The 20138-nt window shown below is 40.2% G+C and overlaps 1 protein-coding gene across 7 annotated transcripts in view; it reads right to left on the reverse strand.

The window, feature by feature from the left end:
• The window catches only part of DPP6 (dipeptidyl peptidase like 6), a 717188-nt gene that overhangs the window by 409880 nt on the left and 287170 nt on the right, over nt 1-20138 (reverse strand). The window lies entirely within an intron of this gene.

Below are 20138 nucleotides of genomic sequence, written 5' to 3' on the forward strand. Positions count from 1 at the left end.
CTCTGGATTAACTTTTCAGACATCCAATAGGTGTACAATTATTCCACACTAGCATTGAAATGGGTTGTAGGGATGTCGTCTGTTCCTACAGTAGGCTGACAGAATTACCAACTCAACAGAGTGAACCACTTCCATTAGTCTGGCATAGCCCTTCATGTTATTTGAAACCCTAAATTCAAAATATGTATCTTCCTACAAAACCAGAATGCACCTCTTTATAACTGGATGTCATCAATGCATGTGCTTGACTGATGTAACATATCCTACTAGGAATACAAAATTTAATGCATACCAGCAATGAGTACATAATAGCACAATCTATGCTTATCATCATAATCAAATTTATTAATCACCTTCTACACAAACGTCTCAAGGTGATGTACAATAAAACAGCAAAAAAAACCCCATTTAAAACAGCAAAATATTTAAAACAAAAAGCAAAATAGACACTCATGGTAGTGACCATTTGTCCAGTTGGAAAGCCTGTCACAACAAAAATGTCTTCAATAGTTTCTAGAAAGTACAAATGGGTAAGGGGGGCTGTTGTATCTCCAAGAAGAATGCCATTCCACAGAACATGTCTACTCAGAAATAGGTCTCACTGAGTTCTATGGGAATTACTACCAGGTAAGTATGTATAGACAATCCAAACCACTGATCTGCTGTGCTGGAGGGATTTGGATGAGCTGGAGGTGTCCCTTTGCCCGGCTGTGTAGGGTTCCACCAGCAGTGGTAGTGGTAGGGCTTTATACTTGCAGAGCTCACTGAGTAAACTGTGGGAAGCTCTCTCCAGTGGTATCTCTGCCAGCAGTGGCCAGCATATATGCTCCATTTTAGGGGTAGGGAAATGGCAGAGCTATGCTGACCAAGGTTAATCCTAAACTGGATCCTAAACCTGTGCAGCTACTGGCAATGGGCCCATTCTGGACCCATCTCCTGCACCAACCTGGAGCTGGCACTATAAAAATTACAGAATATTCCTACCCCTACCCCTACCCCTACCCTCCGCCCCACCCCACCCCACCCCACCCCCCTTTCCACCCTTGGATCTGTTACTCTATTTAGTTGTGCCGATGTCCACCAAGGATTTGGATTGCTCTGCCTGTCAGCCAAAATATACTGCCTTCTCTTTAAAAAAGTGGGTGGAGGGATATGGTTGCGAGGTAATACACAGCAGCAACCTATATATTTAATAAGAATGTAAGTATGCAGGTAGTTAGATCACTTTTCAGTGTGTGCTTAATAAACCTTGTAAGCATTACACAACTCAGAGATGGCATAAGGTATCTACAAATCTTGGGCAGGCAGGCAGACTAAACAACATGTATTATGCAAAAGACTGCACAGCTTTAGCACTTTTTGACAAATCTTATGAAGAATGTAATCTGGAATTTACTAAATTCTATGTGATTTTCAATAAAAGTATTTTAGGCATTCTGTATCACAGCTTTTCTTTTTCAGCTCAGATGGATTTTATCAGAGTTTGCTAAGATGTGTATTGCACTTAGAGACTCTTAGCAGAAATCAGTTGTGTGTCATGATGCTACTTTTTTAAATCACTTTTTCCTCTTTAAGGGCAACAAAAATATTTAGGAAAAAATAGTGGAACTTGTGTGCAAGCATTAATGGAGAGAGGGTGCCTTGAAGTGTCTTTGCTCATACCTGGCAGGTATAATTCTTAATCGTACAGGATGCACCAGAAAACATTAAGGAAGGCTTATCTCCTAGTCTGGCTGTGATGTCAGGATTCAACCACTCTGACACCTTTTGTCTACTACTACTAATTTCTCATTGCCTGTTCATTTTATTTCTTCTTCTGGGAATCATTGGGACTGTGCATTTTCAAAATTAATTGGATTGTAAACACACTTCTAACTCCCTAGGCGCTGCAGCATTCAGTGACAAAATACTTTGAATGAGGGGGACATCAAAATGCATCATAAAAATGAACAAAGTTAACACTTGATGGAGAACATTGTTTTTTTCTTGACCAGACTGGGATCTTCTGAAGAACTGGGACTACACAGAAGTTAAAAAGATCTGTGGCACAAGGCTTAAAGAAGCTAGTAATGTCTACAATACACAAACATGAAATAAAGTTGTTGAAACCTTCCTCTTTCAACAAGCCTTTTAAGTTGAGACCTTATCCCAGTCTGTGTTGGAATTTTTAATATGCTTTTAAACCTTTTTTTAAACAATGTTTTTAACCTTTTTTTTAAGATGTCTTCAAAGCTTTAAAAAAATGTTTTTAAAGATGTTTTGTTTTAATGAATTTTAAAGTCTGTTTTTATGATGTTTCAAAGTGTTTTTAGTGCTTTTGTTTGCCACCCTTGGCTCCTGCTGGGAGGAAGGGTGGGATATAAATCAAATAATAAATAAATAAATAAATAAATACATACATACATACATACATACATACATACATACATACATACATACATAAAGTACATTATAAATTCTGCACTCTAAAAAAGGATTGGTCTGAAGGTACTCCAAGGTTAACTTTGCTGGTGCCTCTAGTTATTGTAAACATTCATAAACAATGGTTTCAGGCAACCACCAAAAGAACATGGTGAGAAAAAAATACTTTTTTAAGGGGAATCAAAGATGGATTAGTTGAAATAAAATAAAAAACGAAATTCCTGTCAGATAGTTTCTAACAGTCAGCACTGATTGCCATAGCATGTGAAGCTGAGCTTATTACAGTACATACCTGGCTCAAGTCTTGCATTGGACTAATGAGTTGGTTAAGGAATGAGCTTGTGAATAGCTTCCAGTCTCTGAAAATAGCTTTTGTACATTGCAGCTATTGGTGCTTAGTGACTATAATAGCTTTAGCCATTTCAAAAGGACATTTTACTTAAATTACTGCATTATATGGAGTAGAAAGAAGGCTGTTTACATTATCTAATGTCTTCAAACAAAAGGTCAGAGAATCTTCTCTAACTAAAATACAGGAGAGAAAAGCACTTAGATACCAACTGCCTTTTCCTAAACTCTGTTTCTCAAATGCTTCAATGAAATTGTGAGGAGTAGGAAAACAGTACCAGCCCTCCCATTAGCCAAGGTGTCTGCCTTCAACAGTGGATCAGCATCCCCAGCTAGCCACCCACTGCTGCTGTTTTGCCCATTTATTTGCTTGCTGTGGCCAGCTGCTATAAGACCCATCCACATCCACCCACCCACACACCATGTCCATCATGGAGTGGCTGGCAGTGGCTGTCTGGAGCTCCAGGAGCACCACCACTGATTTGCTACTGGAACTCTCCAAGTCATACAGACCTTACTCCAAGGAAGTAAGGCATTATAGGAAGCATTGTAGCTGCCTCAGCAAATACTGTTTAAAGTTTATTTATTTATTTATTACATTTATTAATTGCTTTACACTAAAGAAGATAAAGTACAAACATAAAATGAATTTAAAGTCAGAAGATTGAAAAACAATGTACAATACAAAATTCCCAAAATGCTCGTCGAACAACAGGATAAGGCCAAGTCCTATCCCAAATTATTGTGAAGCTTGAAAGGGCCATCTTACTCATAATGCCTCACTCTCAGGAAGGACCTGATGCTCTTTAGAGAGAGGACCACAGTGGGCTGAAATGGTCCCAGAGGGTTCAGGAGCAACACCAGTGCCATAGCAGCAAAAACTATTTAAAACAGGAGGAAGACGTCAGTGCTTTATGGAAGGGGATACACAGCAGCTGGTATGCCTTGCCCTCAGGCAGTACAGTGTCTTGCTCCAGCCCTGTTATACAACTACAGTTGCATGCCTTGCTTATATCAGATCTTATGGACATTCTGTCCCAAGGGCAGCCTTGTGACTCCATAAACGTTAAGGAATGGTAACATAATTCAATACATTCACAACTGATTAACACAGTGTTATCATTTACAGAAAGCATATTGATATATTTTGACCTCTACAATATGTTTCTAAAGTAGAGGTTTCGGAGGAGGAGGAGGAAATGGTACAGAGGAGAAGCAACTGCCACCCGGAGAAACTAAAGGATGCAAAACAAAACAATCAAATGTACATGTTAGCAATTTCTTCTGTTCCACCACATTTTCTAATTTTGAGGTGAATATCAGAATGGGAGAATATCTGGTCTAGCCCCACTACAAATTTTAAAAATTACTGGGTGGTAAAAATTATGTTTTAGATTGTTGCTTACAGCTGTACACAGTTCTACAGGATGCACACCATAGTTTTTTCTTGTATCCTTTCTTTCACACACAAACTGAATTGGCAGTGCTAGTGATATCTTAGGAGGAGATTCTGTGTCTATCCTCAGACACCATACTGCGATCACCTGCCCTTTAATTAAATTGAGTTCATGACATGGTGCTTTATTTTCACTTGAGTCAGCGTGTTAAAAAAAAGTGTCTCAAGAAAATGCAGAAGGATCATGCTGTCATTGTCATGCCCTTGAATTTCTCCATAGAAAATAATTGTATATTTCTCTGAGCATCCTGTATTTCTAAAAACCAATAATAATAATAATAATAATAATAATATCATATGCTGAAGTTGCACTACTTTATCCTGATATCTGACACCATATGGGCTCACCTATTCTTCTGAGTGCAATTTTTTTAAGTTGATTTTAATATTGTATTTTTATCCTGTTGTAACCCATCATGGAACCTTCTGGTGATAGGCAGGTAAAAAATCCAATAGACAACAACAAGGTGTTGCACTTTGTTACCACTTATATTGGCAAGAATAAGTGTATTCAAACTTTTAAAAACTTTGGAATATGACTTTTAAAAAAAGGTAACGTGACAGCACTCTTCTGCAGCAAGAAAGAATCACCTCCAGTTCACAAATGCTTCTCTGCTCTATCATCTGGAAATACAGCTGGACAAAACTGTATTTCTTTTCAGCTTCTAAGCAATAATTACTTCATTTTCCTTTTTTAAAAAATGCACTCATGTTCATTTTATCCGTTTCCCCCCCCCCACATGGCTTTCAAAGGAGACTCACCCCACCTTCTACTGCCTCTGACTTTGGTGTTTTCTGTATAGCATGCTATTTAGATACTTTGTACTGCTCCTTCAAGGCATTATATATGCCAGATTTCAGGCAAACTGAACTAAGGCTCCTCATTGTGGAAGCAATTTAAAAAGAGTGACATTCTAAAAACTATCTTATTACATTCAGTGAAGACCCACCCAGTCTTCTGCTGCTAGTAACTTTGATATTTTCTTTCCAAATAGTATACATTTTGTGACTGTGACAATACTTCAGTCCTGCCAAATTTCAACAGATCAGACAAAACAAATGCAAAATGAATGAGGGGGGGAGGGTACATGTTTTATTTTTCATTCATTTTTTTAAAAAATAAATGCATATACCTGTCCAAAAGAGAACTGGTTCTGTCAGGCTCTGACCTAATTTGCTATTTTTATCACCATGATTCTACACCTTGTTGAGGGGAAACTTCCCACTGGCGTGGAAATCACATATCAAACAGATGGAAAGCTTTTTAATCTCAGTAGGCTGAAAGCAAAAAGTAAGGTAATTACAACCTCTGTCATAGAACGTCAATATGCCGATGATAATGTAGTCTCCGCACATTCAGAGGAAGATCTTCAAACTATCCTAAATGTCTTTGCAGAAGCATATGAAAAGTTTGGCTTCTCGCTTAACATCAAAAAACCAAAGTGCTTCATCAGCAAGTGCAAACCAATTCCTCTGTAGCACCATTAATCCAGCTTAATGGTGCGATGCTGGAGAACGTTGATCATTTCTCCTATCTTGGCAGCCATCTCTCTGTAAAAGCTGACATTGATGCTGAAATTCAGCATCGTCTGAGCTCTGCGAGTCCTGCATTCTCCCGAATGAAGCGTAGAGTGTTCGAGGATCGGGATATTTGCAGGGAGACCAAAATGCTTATTTACAAAGCCATTGTACTACCGACCTTACTGTACGCCTGTGAAACATGGACCATCTATAAATGCCACTTCCAACTTCTTGAAAGATTCCACCAATGCTGCCTCTGGAAAATTCTGCAAATTACTTGGGAAGATAGGCAGACTAATGTTAGCATATTGGAAGAAGGAAAGACCACCAGCGTTGAAACAATGATCCTCCAACATCAACTTCGCTGGACTGACCATGTTGTTTGAATGCCTGATCACCATCTTCCAAAGCAGCTACTTTACTCCCAACTTAAGGATGGAAAACGGAATATCGGTGGACAGCAAAAGAGGTTTAAAGATGTTCTCAAAGCTAATCTAAAAAAATGTAACATAAGCATTGAGAACTGGGAAGCCTTGGCCCATGAGTGTCCCAATTGGAGGTCAGCCATTATCAAAGGTACTATGGACTTTGAAGAAGCACGAATACAGGGCAAAGGGACAAACAAGCTAAGCGGAAGGCACGTCAAGCAAATCCTCATCGTGACCATCTTCTATCTGGAAACCTGTGTCCTCACTGTGGGAGGCTGTGTGGATCCAGAATTGGCCTTCACAGTCACTTACGAACCCACCGTTAAAGACCTGATCTTGGAAGACAGTCTTACTCGGCCATGAGAGATCGCCAATGAAATGAATGAATGGAATGAATAGCTAGTCAATTTTGTGGACATACTGGCAAGGATGCTACAAGGGTGTGTTTCTCTTGCCTTCAGGGAACCCTCTCTACATCAACTCTTCTGCCACAGACCCTCAGTGTACATGTCATGGCCCCGTCAGAGGACTCCTCAGATGAGGACGACTCGGGAGTAACAGCAGCAGACCCAGGAGCAGCAGGAGACACGGAGGAGCCTCCTGAGAATCCAGCTCCTTCTGCCCCTCAGCTGCAGAGCACCCCAGGGACAGCAGAGGCCCTGCAGCCAGACACAGACAGTGAACAGGATACTCCCCCCTCACCTGCAGAACGTAGACAGCAGAAGGTCAGGCAGAAGAGAGGCAGGCCTGTCTCCTTAAGGCCCAAACACTGAGGGCTCACACCTGCTGTCCATCCTGCTCTTTATAAGGCACACCTTGGCTGCAGCTTGTTGCTGACTGCAACATCAGGCGTGGCTTTGTGTAGACCTAGTTTCCCTGCAGCATCTCTTTGACTGACCTCCTTGGCAATTGATCCCAGACCTCCACTGACCTCGCTTCTGGACTTCTGACTCGGCAAGTACGCTTCAGATCGGCCTGGTGGATTTAGAACCCGACTGCTGGCTTAGGACTTTCCTTCCCTGCCAAAGACCCAGGAATTTCCACCCCCCCCGACACTGCTAATGCAGTGTAGAGCTGACAGTACAAGACCTTAGTACACAGTCAAAGATTCTGGGTTATTAGGTGCTAAAACAGCCAGAATCATTGGCCTTGCCTCTTGAGCCTCAGAGTTGTCCAGTATTATGAGCTAACTTAAAACAGTGGTTCCCAAATGGTTTTCCCCATGGACCACTTGGAGCACCAAATGATAATTGCTGAGGGTCTTGGTGGCCCACTTAATGATCTTTTTTGTATGTAGTAGCTATTGTAATGTGCTATGCTAGAGGCTATGTGATTTTTCAGATCACCTGAATAAAGTTTGTGGGCCACTGGAGGTCTGCAGACCACACTTTGGGAACCCCTGACTTAGAACACATCCAGTACTTTCCTGGGTTTCAGTGGAAGCTTCTCTGCCATGACAGATCTTCTCACTGAGAAATCCCAATAAATTTCTGTGGAATTCCAGGATTTCATTAACAATTCAGGGAATTCCAGGATTTCCCTAATAATTAAAACCACTGATGTGTGTGACTAAACCTTGCCTGGTACGTATGCACAGAGCACATCTTGTGCTTGTGGCTTGTCAAAGATAAATTAATTCCATCCAATGGCACTCCAGAGAAGTCCAGAAACTGGTTTGGTGAGTATCTTTTGGGTTTCTCAGAATAATTTTACATTTTATAAAACATTACACATCCCACCCCATTATTTCCTTTCAATTATGTCTGTCTGGCACCAAATACAATAGTTCCCACTAAAGAAATACATTGACCAGCAGCATGTACAAATAGGCAGTTAAAAAATTATGTTTGATCCACATGAACCCTTCTCAAAGACGTTAAATATTAGTAAAACTGAGGCATCCTTTTCTTCCTCTACACACAAAGGCAGCTCAAAAAGGAGAATGTAAATCCAACAGGAACGACCAGTTCCGAATGAAAACTCATTAAATCATGCAAGACCTTTTGTATAACCAATGCAAACATTAACTTGCCCAGTAATTTCATTATTATATCCAAGTCTGGAAAAATCCCAGGTGCCTGAAAATTTGGCACTGACACCTCAAAATTTCAATCCTAGCACAGCGTTGGCATACACAGATTTTGGGCACAATCCATCCTCCTGCATAGCTGTACATGAGGGAGGGGAAATCCATAGAATTCAATGGAGCTCTTTTTCCTTCCCTTCCTGCTTTTGATCAGTTATCACATGGCATGAAATGCAACACACCAGCCATAACCTACTATCAGCTTATATGTTTTCACCATATGTAGATTCAGCAGTTCCCACTACTCTTTAATCAAGGGAAAGGCTGTAACTTACTAGTGGATCACATGCTTTTCATGCAAAAGGGTCCCATATTCAAAACCTGGCATCTCCAGGGATTGATCCTATCAGAAGCCCTTGAGAGGTGCTGCTAGTCAGTGAAGACAATACTGAGCTAGATGAACCAATGGTCTGACGCAGTATAAGGAATCATCCTGTGTTTCTATCTGCACAGGTTACTCTGATTTATCTGTGTCCCCAAAGAGTTTACAGTCTAGCATTTTAGACTCTGAGCTGGTAGACATAGATTAGGAAATACGGAAACTGTTGACTCTTCACCTAGGCAATGAGAAAATTAAAAGCTAAAGAAAAACTTCACTTGGTATTTTTTTAAGAATATATTTGTAAGGCTGAGAATATAAAGATTGCATCAGTGATAAGTAGCAAATCATAAATCAAGCAACTGATCAGTGCAAACCATCAGAAATTTCTCTTAAAATTGGATTGTGAATGGTAATTGTAACTAATTTATGTACATTTAAACTTTAACACAATGACCACAACCCGTATTACAATTTATTTTCCTCTGGCCACAGCTTACACTGTTTTTATGTCTGCATCCAGGTGGATATAAAATATACCTGCCTACTCAGGGGAATACTCCATGCATCTGATGAAGTGAACTCTTGTCCAAGAAAGCTTATTTTTGAAAAATATATACTAACAGTAAGATTTGACCTCAGATATGAAAGCTCTTTACCATTCACCTCTTTACCACTGCCTTTAACAACTAATTTGATCTTCAGTTGCAGAACTCTCCAATGTATGCCTGTTTTTGATAATTTTATATTATGCTGGCGTTTTATTGTGGCTTTTTATTGTTTATATGTTGTTTTTAAATTGTTTTTAATGTTGTATTTTAAAATAGTTGAAATCTGCCCTGGGACCTTTGGGTGAAAGGCAGGTGTTAATAACAATAACAATAACAACAACAACAACAATAAATTTGATATGTGACTTCTAAACCACTTCGGGAAGAATTTCTTCTTGAAAAGCGGTATGCAAGTATATTAAATAAATTAAAATTTGACTAGCAGAGTGGCCGCCTATATTACGGAGAGTATCCATGGTTTTGAAACATTACTAAAATTTGCATACACCCGCCTGCACAATTGCCAAATCTTTTGTAAGTGAGACCACAGTGAGCCAAACACAAAAAAGGATTAAATGAGCTATTGCTTGCAAGTTTACATACCATTTTTATTTCAGTAATATGACTGATGATGTACTTGCATGTAAATGTCATTATAATAGCATTTAGTGGAGATATAAAACAGAAGGGGCAATCTAATAGTTAAAGATAGGTACTGAAGCTAGTACTACTGCACTCAAAAATTTATACACCAGCAACAAACACTATTTGCAGTCAACACTATTTTTTTCCTGTTTGCCAACAGACTTATCTTTTTGCTCACACTGTTAAATTATACAGTTTACTACACAGATGGAAGCTGACTGTACCTGTAGATATTGTTGTGCTAGCTGTGCTTTATGACTTACTGAAGAATACCTGCAGAATGGTGCAGTAATGGAAAAAACACACCCACCATGGAGGCTTCTTCACCATGGTCGAGATAGCTCCAGCAGGCCTGTAGCTGGGGGTGGGGAATGGAGTGCTGCCCTCCCTAGGATATTTTTTGGGGGGGGGGGGAATTGTGTTTCTTTTTAATTTTGAAATGATAGGCAATGACAACCTCCATTTAAAGAATGATAGCTTGTTTCAAGAACAGGAGCGATTTAAGAATAGGACCCTCTGAAAAATTCAGTGAATAAGGCAGGGTGAGTGCACAACACAAGCCTCATCTGTGTCCCTGACTCGCTTTGCTTCTTCAGTTCACTTCATTCTGTGCAGCATCAGGCACACTGTTGGCATTAAACAAAATGTTGCCACAGCTAATTCTATTACACAACAGATTAGTTGCCCCTTCCTGGGTCCTGGAATTGTCTCTCTGTGTGTTTTCCTGTCAGCCACTGCTACCAAACACATGAGTTGACTCCTTTCTGGCACTCACAAAGCCAGATTCCAGGGCAAAGATCACACCGTCCCTGTGGGCTAGGTATGGGTTCCATTGGTCAGTGCTGGTTCGAAAGCATTCAGTCGACCTAACAGGCTGGCATCAATTTAAGTTCATTCCTTATCAGCTAGGTGCTGCTTTTCCCAATCTGTGGGTTTTTTCACTCAGAAAAAATATTGATATTAATATTGATATTTTTAAAGGAAATATCAATAATCATTCTTACAATCAATATTTTAGAGGCTTTTTTTAAAAGTCTGTTTTCAAAAATAGCCGTGGAAAGTCGCTACAGTAAAATCTGATCCTCAGCAATTGAGAATAAGCGAATTAATGGAAAATTCAGTACCAAATCTGTATTGGGAAGAATTCTAGCACATCCCTACTCTGGACCCCTTTACCTATCCCCTTTACCTAGTATACCAGCATTGACTAAAAGGGAGAACTTTTGGATATACTCTCTGGACACATTGGCACCACATGGCCTGAACCTGGAGGACAGTACCAGCACTACTTAGCTTCTGCAAATGAAGTCCCTCTGAGCATTCCATCCTCAAAGCTCTATAATTGCCACCTTGGTAAGAGCATTTGTATGTTAGCAGCTGATGAAGATGGAAGCTGAAACGTTTTGTTACTACAATAAAAACTTCTGTTTTGTTAATGACAATTACGTTCATATGGGGGATAAATCTATATCGACCTAATTCACAGCTCCTGAACCAATAATTTCCCTTTGAAATTTGCACTTTTCCAGATTTTATAATGGAGCTCTCCAACCAAAACAGGTGTACAGGAATAGTATACATTAGAAGAAAAGTATGAATAAAAATGCATATATTTGTGAAAATAACCTACAAAAATCCATACATTAGTGAAAATACCAATTTATGTAAATTAGGCAAAATTGCTCTAGAAATGTGCAGAAGAAAATGAACATGAATTTTAAAAAAATAACAGCCCCAAACTTTTGTTGAAATGGGTTGAAATGAAGATTTGGAAAAGTAAGAAACTGTGAAATATCAAAACTGATAGTTTCATTCATCCATAGCTGTGGATAGGTAGCCATTTCTTGGATTCTATGTCTAGCTGGATTCCATCTTAGAGTCCATATTGCCTGTGCTGTCTGTCCCCTTACACTCCCTTGCCAACTAAGCAGATCAAACAGATTTCCACAAAGATCACCTAAGACTGTATTATTCAATCATCTGAAGGAACTTACCCAGGAAAGGTTGCCTACATTCAGGTAAGAGGGGCTCTAAAACACACACACACATACAAACCCCACCACTGCTGAGATTTCATTTGCTATGCACACCTTGCAAACATGTGTATACCATAAGCTAAACCCTGCAGTGGGTATTGAGACCAAACCTTTCAGTGTTTTTGTACCAAGTCAAATCCTATTCAAGGCACTGTGTTTAGGTGTAAGCACTTATGCCAGGCACAGAGCAGAAGGCAACTGGTGTCTTAAGAAACAGGATAAAGAGAGTAGTCGTAGCTACTTCAAGCCAAAGGCAATGGAGACGTGGGGGGGGGTGAAGGAGAAAGGAAGATATTATTATTTAATCCATGTAATTATTTGATATAGCACCAATATAATAGACTTTAAAGAGAATTATTAAAGGCAATTCAGCCTAGTGGAGTTCAGTTTCCATGTAATGCTCTATTTCCCCTGAGATTCCAATTCAATTGTGTTATTCATAACTCAAGAGCCTGAGACTCAGTAAGAATCTCTCTGGGGATATCAGCCTATTTGATTGTTTTAATGGAAGAAAGCTATATGACACCTCTCTCACATTTGTCTCTTTTCAAGAGCTGAACTACTTCACTACAACTCCAGTTTCACATTCGGTAAGTCAGTTTTCTCAAATTTATATTCGAAGGACAGATCTTGCTGAGCCCCAGCCTGGATTCCCTCCTGTTCAGCCAAGAAAAGGTGAAATGTCACAAAAGAACATGATTGAAATTCCCTGTATAAATTAAAATAGACTGTTCCTGCCAGACCTGACAGCACCTGTCATTTTGAACAAGGGCTACAGAAGACAGACTTAAGCAGAAGAAAGGATCCATGCCCCAAGAAGCTTGCAAACTAATACTTGTCAATTGGGCAAAGAGAGCAGAGGGAGAGGAGGCAATGGGTAAAGGGTGAAAGAAAAATTCAGTTACACATACACAGATTTCATTGATGTTGGAACAATAAAGTACTTAAGTAGCTGGACTCACTCCACCATCACTTTGATAGTATGATACAATACTCATAGGTGCGGTCACTCCCGTAACCAGAGTTTTTGTTTTCTGTTTACTTTAGGTCTTGGCTTCCTTTATTTATTTAATTCAATTTTTATACCGCCCATAGCAAAGCTCTCTGGGCGGTGTACAACAATAAAAATATAAATTTACATTTCAATTTTAAAACCACATAATCATCAAATCAACAATTAAACAAACAGATGAAACATGTAACTGACATATACAACAATAATACAGATACTAAAATACTAAAATATTAAAAATATTAAAAATATTAAAATGCCTGGGCAAAGAGGAAGGTTTTCACCTGGCGCCGAAAGGATAGTAAAGTAGGCGCCAGGCGTACCTCATCAGGAAGGGTGTTCCATAGTTCGGGGGCCACTACCATGGCAACTCTCAATTACTTCAGTGAAGGAGCTAAGATGCTTGATCCTATACAGAAATAGTCACAGGCATCAAGATGTTCAACATTAGTGGTCCTAGAAAGAAGACTGCAGTGCACACCCTCATTCACAATACAAGTCCAATGGGAAAGTACACACTCAGCTCAGTGTAGATGAGGACTGCCTTTGATGCCTCAAGTGCATATGCACACCTACCTACCTGTTATGCACAAGCAGTTCCTGAACTAGCAAGAAAATGGACATGCAGAAACCTCCATTGGTAGCAGGGCTGTGGAGTCGGTACTCCAGACCTTCGGCTCCGACTCAGACTCCTCTATATTTCTACTGTCTGACTCCGACTCCTTCATAAATGGCAAATGTATATTAACTAGTAATAACAAATTTACTGTAGTAAAATGGTAGCACAAGGCATTTCATCACCACCACGGGAATCCAGAGCTTGGAAAAGTTACTTTTTTAAACTACAACTCCCATCAGCCCCAGGGATTGAGCTTGTGGGAGTTGTAGTTCAAAAAAGATTCATGTGGTGGTGATGAAATGCCTTGTGCTACCATTTTACTACAGTAAATGTGTTATTACTAGTTAATATACATTTGCCATTTATGAAGGAGTCGGAGTCAGAGTCGGAACATTTTTACCAACTCCGACTCCACCCAAAATTGCTCCCGACTCCGACTCCACGACTCCGACTCCACAGCCCTGATTGCTAGACTGAGATAATTAACTTGTATTTCTAATGTCATGGCCCCTTCAGAGGACTCGGAGGAAGAGGAAGAGGTAGAGTTGGCAGACCCAGGAGAAGGAACTAGTTGAACCCCTGAGGACACAACTCTGGCTCTTCCCCAGCTGGAGAATGTCCAGGACCTGGCTGAAGCCCCTCAATCGGATTCTGGGTATGAACAGGAGGCTCCCCTCCCCCCTGCAGAAAGGAGACGCCAGCGAGTAGCACAGCAAAGAAGAAAGAGGTCGCGTCGTTTAAGAACAAGCAGCTCTGAGCAGCTGGGAGACTAATCACGGGCACCTGGCTTAGGGAGTCTGATAAAAGGCAGTTTGTGGCTGCAGCAGATTGCTGACTACAACGTCGGTTGTGACCCCTCGTATGTAACGCCGTTGCTAGCCTCTAGACCTTCCGACTGGACCCCTGGCTTTCTGAACTCTGCTTCCCTACCTGGACAACGCTCTTGGACACTGCTACTGGTTAGTTTGTCAAGCCTTTCTTCTGCCAGACAGCCTCCGTTATCTGCCTGGCCTTCACTGATTTATTGCCCAGCTAACTGCTGGCTGCTTCATTACTGCCCAGCCCCCAGCTCTGAAGCTGACATCTAAGTTAGATGTATAACTGGTGTGGCCTTTTAAAATTTAGTCCTTGTCACATTCTTGATAGATGCAGCATTTAAAACTCAATTTGAATTTAATATGAGAAAATATTAAAAGCAACAATCTGTCATACACTGTTTATTGCTCCCCATCTTTTATAAATATGCTATTATTTCATTGAAACATGGTCTCAACACATCTTATCACAGATGGATTTTATCTTTTTTACTCTCAGCTTTTCAATGCCAGATCTTATACCAAATCTAAAAATGTTTTGTTTCATGTAAAAACATTTCTTGGTGGAGATTGGTGCACATGGCATTAGAAAATAAAATTTGTTTCCAGTGGAGTTATAGTCTGATTTATTTTAATGGGTTTTATGTTCTGGCAAATTTCAAGGATCTCATTGCAGGGCAAATTATATATTGTACAGATGTCCAAGTAAAATGATAAATGTTACTGCAGTGGAGTAATAGGTCAGTCAGCAAATTTATTATTTGTTTCATATAACTACCTATTTAAAGCAAGAGACACACCAGGACTCAAGCATGCCTAGAAGCTGTGTCCTCTCTCATGGATGTAGTACATTCAGCACATGCTCAGAAGCACTAATCTATACTGCTTCACATGATGAAAGCTAACCTCCAGATGCTGCCATTAATCAGTTTGAGGATTCAGTTATTCACTCATTTATATCCTGCTTTTCTATTCAATTAGCTGTGAGCAATACTGAAGAAGAAGAAGAAGAAGAAGAAGAAGAGAAGAAGCAGAAGAAGAAGCAGAAGAAGAAGCAGAAGCAGAAGAAGAAGAAGAAGAAGAAGAAGAAGAAGAAGAAGAAGAAGAAGAAGAAGAAGAAGAAGAAGAAGAAGAAGAAGAAGAAGAAGAAGAAGAAGAAGAAGAAGAAGAAGAATTTATTACTGTTGCATGAGTGGAGATATCAGGAGAGTGGCAGCTTGCAAGGATAACAGCACCATGTCACAGCCAGGATCACATTATATTAAAACATCAACAAGAGACAGCTAAAGAACCTAACAACATAAGAACATAAGAACATAAGAAGAGCCTGCTGGATCAGGCCAGTGGCCCATCTAGTCCAGCATCCTGTTCTCACAGTGGCCAACCAGGTGCCTGGGGGAAGCCCGCAAGCAGGACCCAAGTGCAAGAACACCCTCCCCTCCTGAGGCTTCCGGCAACTGGTTTTCAGAAGCATGCTGCCTCTGACTAGGGTGGCACAGCACAACCATCGCGGCTAGTAGCCATTGATAGCCCTGTCCTCCATGAATCTGTCTAATCTTCTTTTAAAGCCATCCAAGCTGGTGGCCATTACTGCATCTTGTGGGAGCAAATTCCATAGTTTAACTATGCGCTGAGTAAAGAAGTACTTCCTTTTGTCTGTCCTGAATCTTCCAACATTCAGCTTCTTTGAATGTCCACGAGTTCTAGTATTATGTGAGAGGGAGAAAAACTTTTCTCTATCCACTTTCTCAATGCCATGCATAATTTTATACACTTCTATCATGTCTCCTCTGACCCGCCTTTTCTCTAAACTAAAAAGCCCCAAATGCTGCAACCTTTCCTCGTAAGGGAGTCGCTCCATCCTCTTGATCATTCTGGTTGCCCTCTTCTGAACCTTTTCCAACTCTATAATATCCTTTTTGAGATGAGGTGACCAGAACTGTACACAGTATTCCAAATGCGGCCGCACCATAGATTTATACAACGGCATTATGATATCGGCTGTTTTATGGAATTTGCCTTTTTCACAGCTGCCGCACACTGGGTCGACATTTTCATTGTGCTGTCCACTACAACCCCGAGGTCTTTCTCCTGGTCGGTCACTGCCAGTCCAGACCCCATGAGTGTATATGTGAAGTTAAGATTTTTTGCTCCACTATGCATAATTTTACACTTGTTTATATTGAATTGCATTTGCCATTTTTCCGCCCATTCACTCAGGTTGGAGAGGTCTTTTTGGAGCTCTTCACAATCCCTTTTTGTTTTAACAACCCTGAACAATTTAGTGTTGTCAGCAAACTTGGCCACTTCACTGCTCACTCCTAATTCTAGGTCATTAATGAACAAGTTGAAAAGTACAGGTCCCAATACCGATCCTCGAGGGACTCCACTTTCTACAGCCCTCCATTGGGAGAACTGTCCGTTTATTCCTACTCTCTGCTTTCTGCTTCTTAACCAATTCCTTATCCACAAGAGGACCTCTCCTCTTATTCCATGACTGCTAAGCTTCCTCAGAAGTCTTTGGTGAGGTACCTTGTCAAACGCTTTTTGAAAGTCTAAGTACACTATGTCCACTGGATCACCTCTATCTATATGCTTGTTGACACTCTCAAAGAATTCTAACAGCCCTGCTGGATAGGGTTGCCAGGTCAGAAGCATCCGAAACCTTGAGATTTCAGGGGCGGGCCCTAGTGATGTCATTAAGCATGATATATTAAGCATCAACTACAGTTGTTTGGTGCACACTACACCACTCAAACAAACAAATATATCTGATTGGAAATTAAGATAGAAATATTCGCTAAATAAGGGTGTTTCCAGGTCCAGCTGAAGTGATGGGATAATTCCTTCGCACCTGCTTAGACAGCCTGGGTAAGGAACATTAAATCTAGCCTACTTGCTTCTGGCTAGAAGAGTTTAAGTGTCCTCAGGCCAGGCCAGTCACCAGAAGACCATTGTAGGAAGAAGGCCTAGTGTTGTGGAGATGTTAGATGGGAGCACTCAGGAGTAAAGATGGATGTCCCTGAAGACTGCAGTTCTAAGCACACTTACTAAGGGACTAAGCCCCACAGAACTCAACAGAGCTTACTTCTGAGTAGATATTGTTAGGATTGTGATGTTGGTGAAGCTTGACTAGGGATCCTCTGCAACGATATCCATATCAAAGCAAGGTTGGCACCCCCTGCCTGGAATGCCCTGCCTGCCTTTTAACATGGCTGCTCCAAACTTCTTTACAGACTTCTTTCTTCACTGCAGAGAGCGGTTTTAGAAATGCGTAAGAGTTAAGAAGAATCTCTATTCTTTCCTGCCTACTCTGTGGGCTGCTATAAACTCACTTTGACAGCCAACCCAATTCCAATGAGTAATAATTGACAGAGAGAAAACATACATGGTTTGGTCTACCTTCATGGGCAGTAGGTTGGGAACAGCAGCAACTGAAGCCACACTTCCCAGTATGTGAATTCTCTTTTACCACTATTGGGCAAGAAACAAACCATCATGCAAACAACAGGGTGCATCATCAGAGAGTTTAAGGGGGTTAGCTGACCACATGAAACCACTGTTTTTCCTTCTATGGATGTAAGGGAGTAAAGTCAGAGGTAAATGAAATGCAAACAGAAAAAGAAAAAAGAAAAAGGTAAGACGGTGATGATTTCCTAAATGCAATACCATACCAACCACAACAAGTTTCCAATGAGTAAGATAGAAAACTCAGCATCCCACAGTCAGTCAGGGTTCCTAACCAAAACTAAAGGCGGCCAGTCAGCCAAGGTCACAGAAATCTCCATGCAGCACAACCTGACCCGGGGGCTGTAGTTAGTGCAGAATGCTGCGGCATGATTGCTGACATGAGTGGGACTCTATCAACACATAAAACTTCTGCTGTGAAATCTGCACTGTCGATTTCCTACCAGGCCAAGTTCAAGGTGTGCTTTTCATGTTACAGGTTCCACATACACATGTTACAGTTTCCACTTGTTCTGCCCTTGTAAGAAATTGATCCTTTAGTGTGGTCATACCTGTGCTTTGGAACTCCCTGCCTATTTATGTTAGGCAGGCACCTTCATTGTATTCATTTTGGCACTTGCTAAAAACATTTTTGTTTAGGCAAGCCTACCCAGGCATGTAGAAGCTATTATGTTTTTATCTGTTTTAACTCATTGTTGGTTTTATTATTTTGAATGTTTTAAATACCTGTCTTTAACTGTTTTTGCCCGCTTGAAAAAAGGATCTTTTAAAATTGTTCTTTTCAATTCTCTAATGAATCCACAGCATACTATGGCAGATCCACATCATGCATTTAAAGCACATTCAAGATACAGTTGAAGCATATGAATCCCACCACAGAATCATGGGAACTGTAGTTTGTTAAGGGTGGTGGGAACTATAACTGTGAGGGGGAAACTACACTTTCCAGGATTCCTTGGGGGTAGTCATGCACTTTAATGCGAGCTGGATGTGCTTTAAATTTATTATGTGGCTCTGCATTACTTCATAAACTCTGCCTGCATATAAATCATTTTAATTAAATTTTAAAATGGAAATAAGCTACCAAGTTTACTGTGGAAATAAGCTACAAGGGTGACCATGGACTATGCACCATCTCTCAGCCTAATCTGCCTCTCAGGGTGAAAACAACAGAGGGGGACCATGACCACCTCAAGGAAGAAGGGCACACTTAAAATGTAGAGGAAATAATCATTTGTAAATAAAAATTTACAACCACAGTGTGAAATCAGATACATATCAAGACATAGTATGTAGAAATATTTATATAAGTATGAATGTCAAAGATGTTTATAACTTACACAACCTGTGAAGATACCCATAGTGCAATCCTATGTATGTTTACTTAGAAGCGTCCCAATGTATTCAGTGGGGCTTACTGAAACAGGGAAGCATGCACAGGACTGCAATTCAATGATAAGGAACTTCACTCACCCAATCCAAAATTCAGAATCATGCCATTTTTAGCTGTTTTGTAACTGTTTTATACTTCTTGTGTGATTATTGGATTTTAAATGGTTTTATTTCTTGTTGAGAGCTGCCTTGGGTTTCTAACCCTACCTCATAGGGTTGTTGGAAATATTCCATATACACACACTGGAGATGTAAAAATACATACATACTATATAATAGTTTATTGTCAAAACCAGTTGGACATTGCAGAATATTTTTTAAGTATTAGTTTCCTGCCAAATGAAAGCAGTGACACCTAGGTAAGCCCTGACTAACTGCTTTTTTTAAAAAAAGGATTGGAGGGGGAGAGAAAGATTTACGACACAATCCTTTTCCATATTCACTCAGAAGTCCCACTGATTTTCAGCACAATCCTAACCATGTCTACTCAAAAATAAGTCCTACTAAATTCAGAGGGGTTAACTCCCAGGTATGTGGAATTAGCATTGCAGCTTTACTCCCAGAAAAGCTTCATATTGGGAAGGTTTTCAAAACAGGATGAAAACCTTCCCAATATGAAGGTTGCCTCTTCAACAGTCCAGTAAAATATAAACTTGTTTGACTCCTTAATTAGAAAAGTATAATACTGCAGCATGTACACTTTTTAAAACTTGTTTAAAAATTAATTGAAAGATGTATACTATGCAATTTTGCAATTAAAAAACCCTGTATGCACACTTTTATTATAGTTATAACTAACATTGTTTACTGTGCATGCCCACCAAGATCCTGCTGTGATCTTCTGTTGAAGTGCAATCCTTTGCATGTTTACTCAGAAGCAAGTCCCAATCCTGTACAGAGAAAGTACTCTTTATGTTGCTGAAAGTTATATAGTTACTGAATTCCTGATGTGAGACAAGCAGGAAAAGGAAACTGTTATCAGAACTTGAAACGTGGTTTAGCTATTGCCTGAGGGTCAACA

Source organism: Rhineura floridana, chromosome 10, assembly GCF_030035675.1.
Source record: "Rhineura floridana isolate rRhiFlo1 chromosome 10, rRhiFlo1.hap2, whole genome shotgun sequence".
NCBI lineage: Eukaryota > Metazoa > Chordata > Lepidosauria > Squamata > Rhineuridae > Rhineura > Rhineura floridana.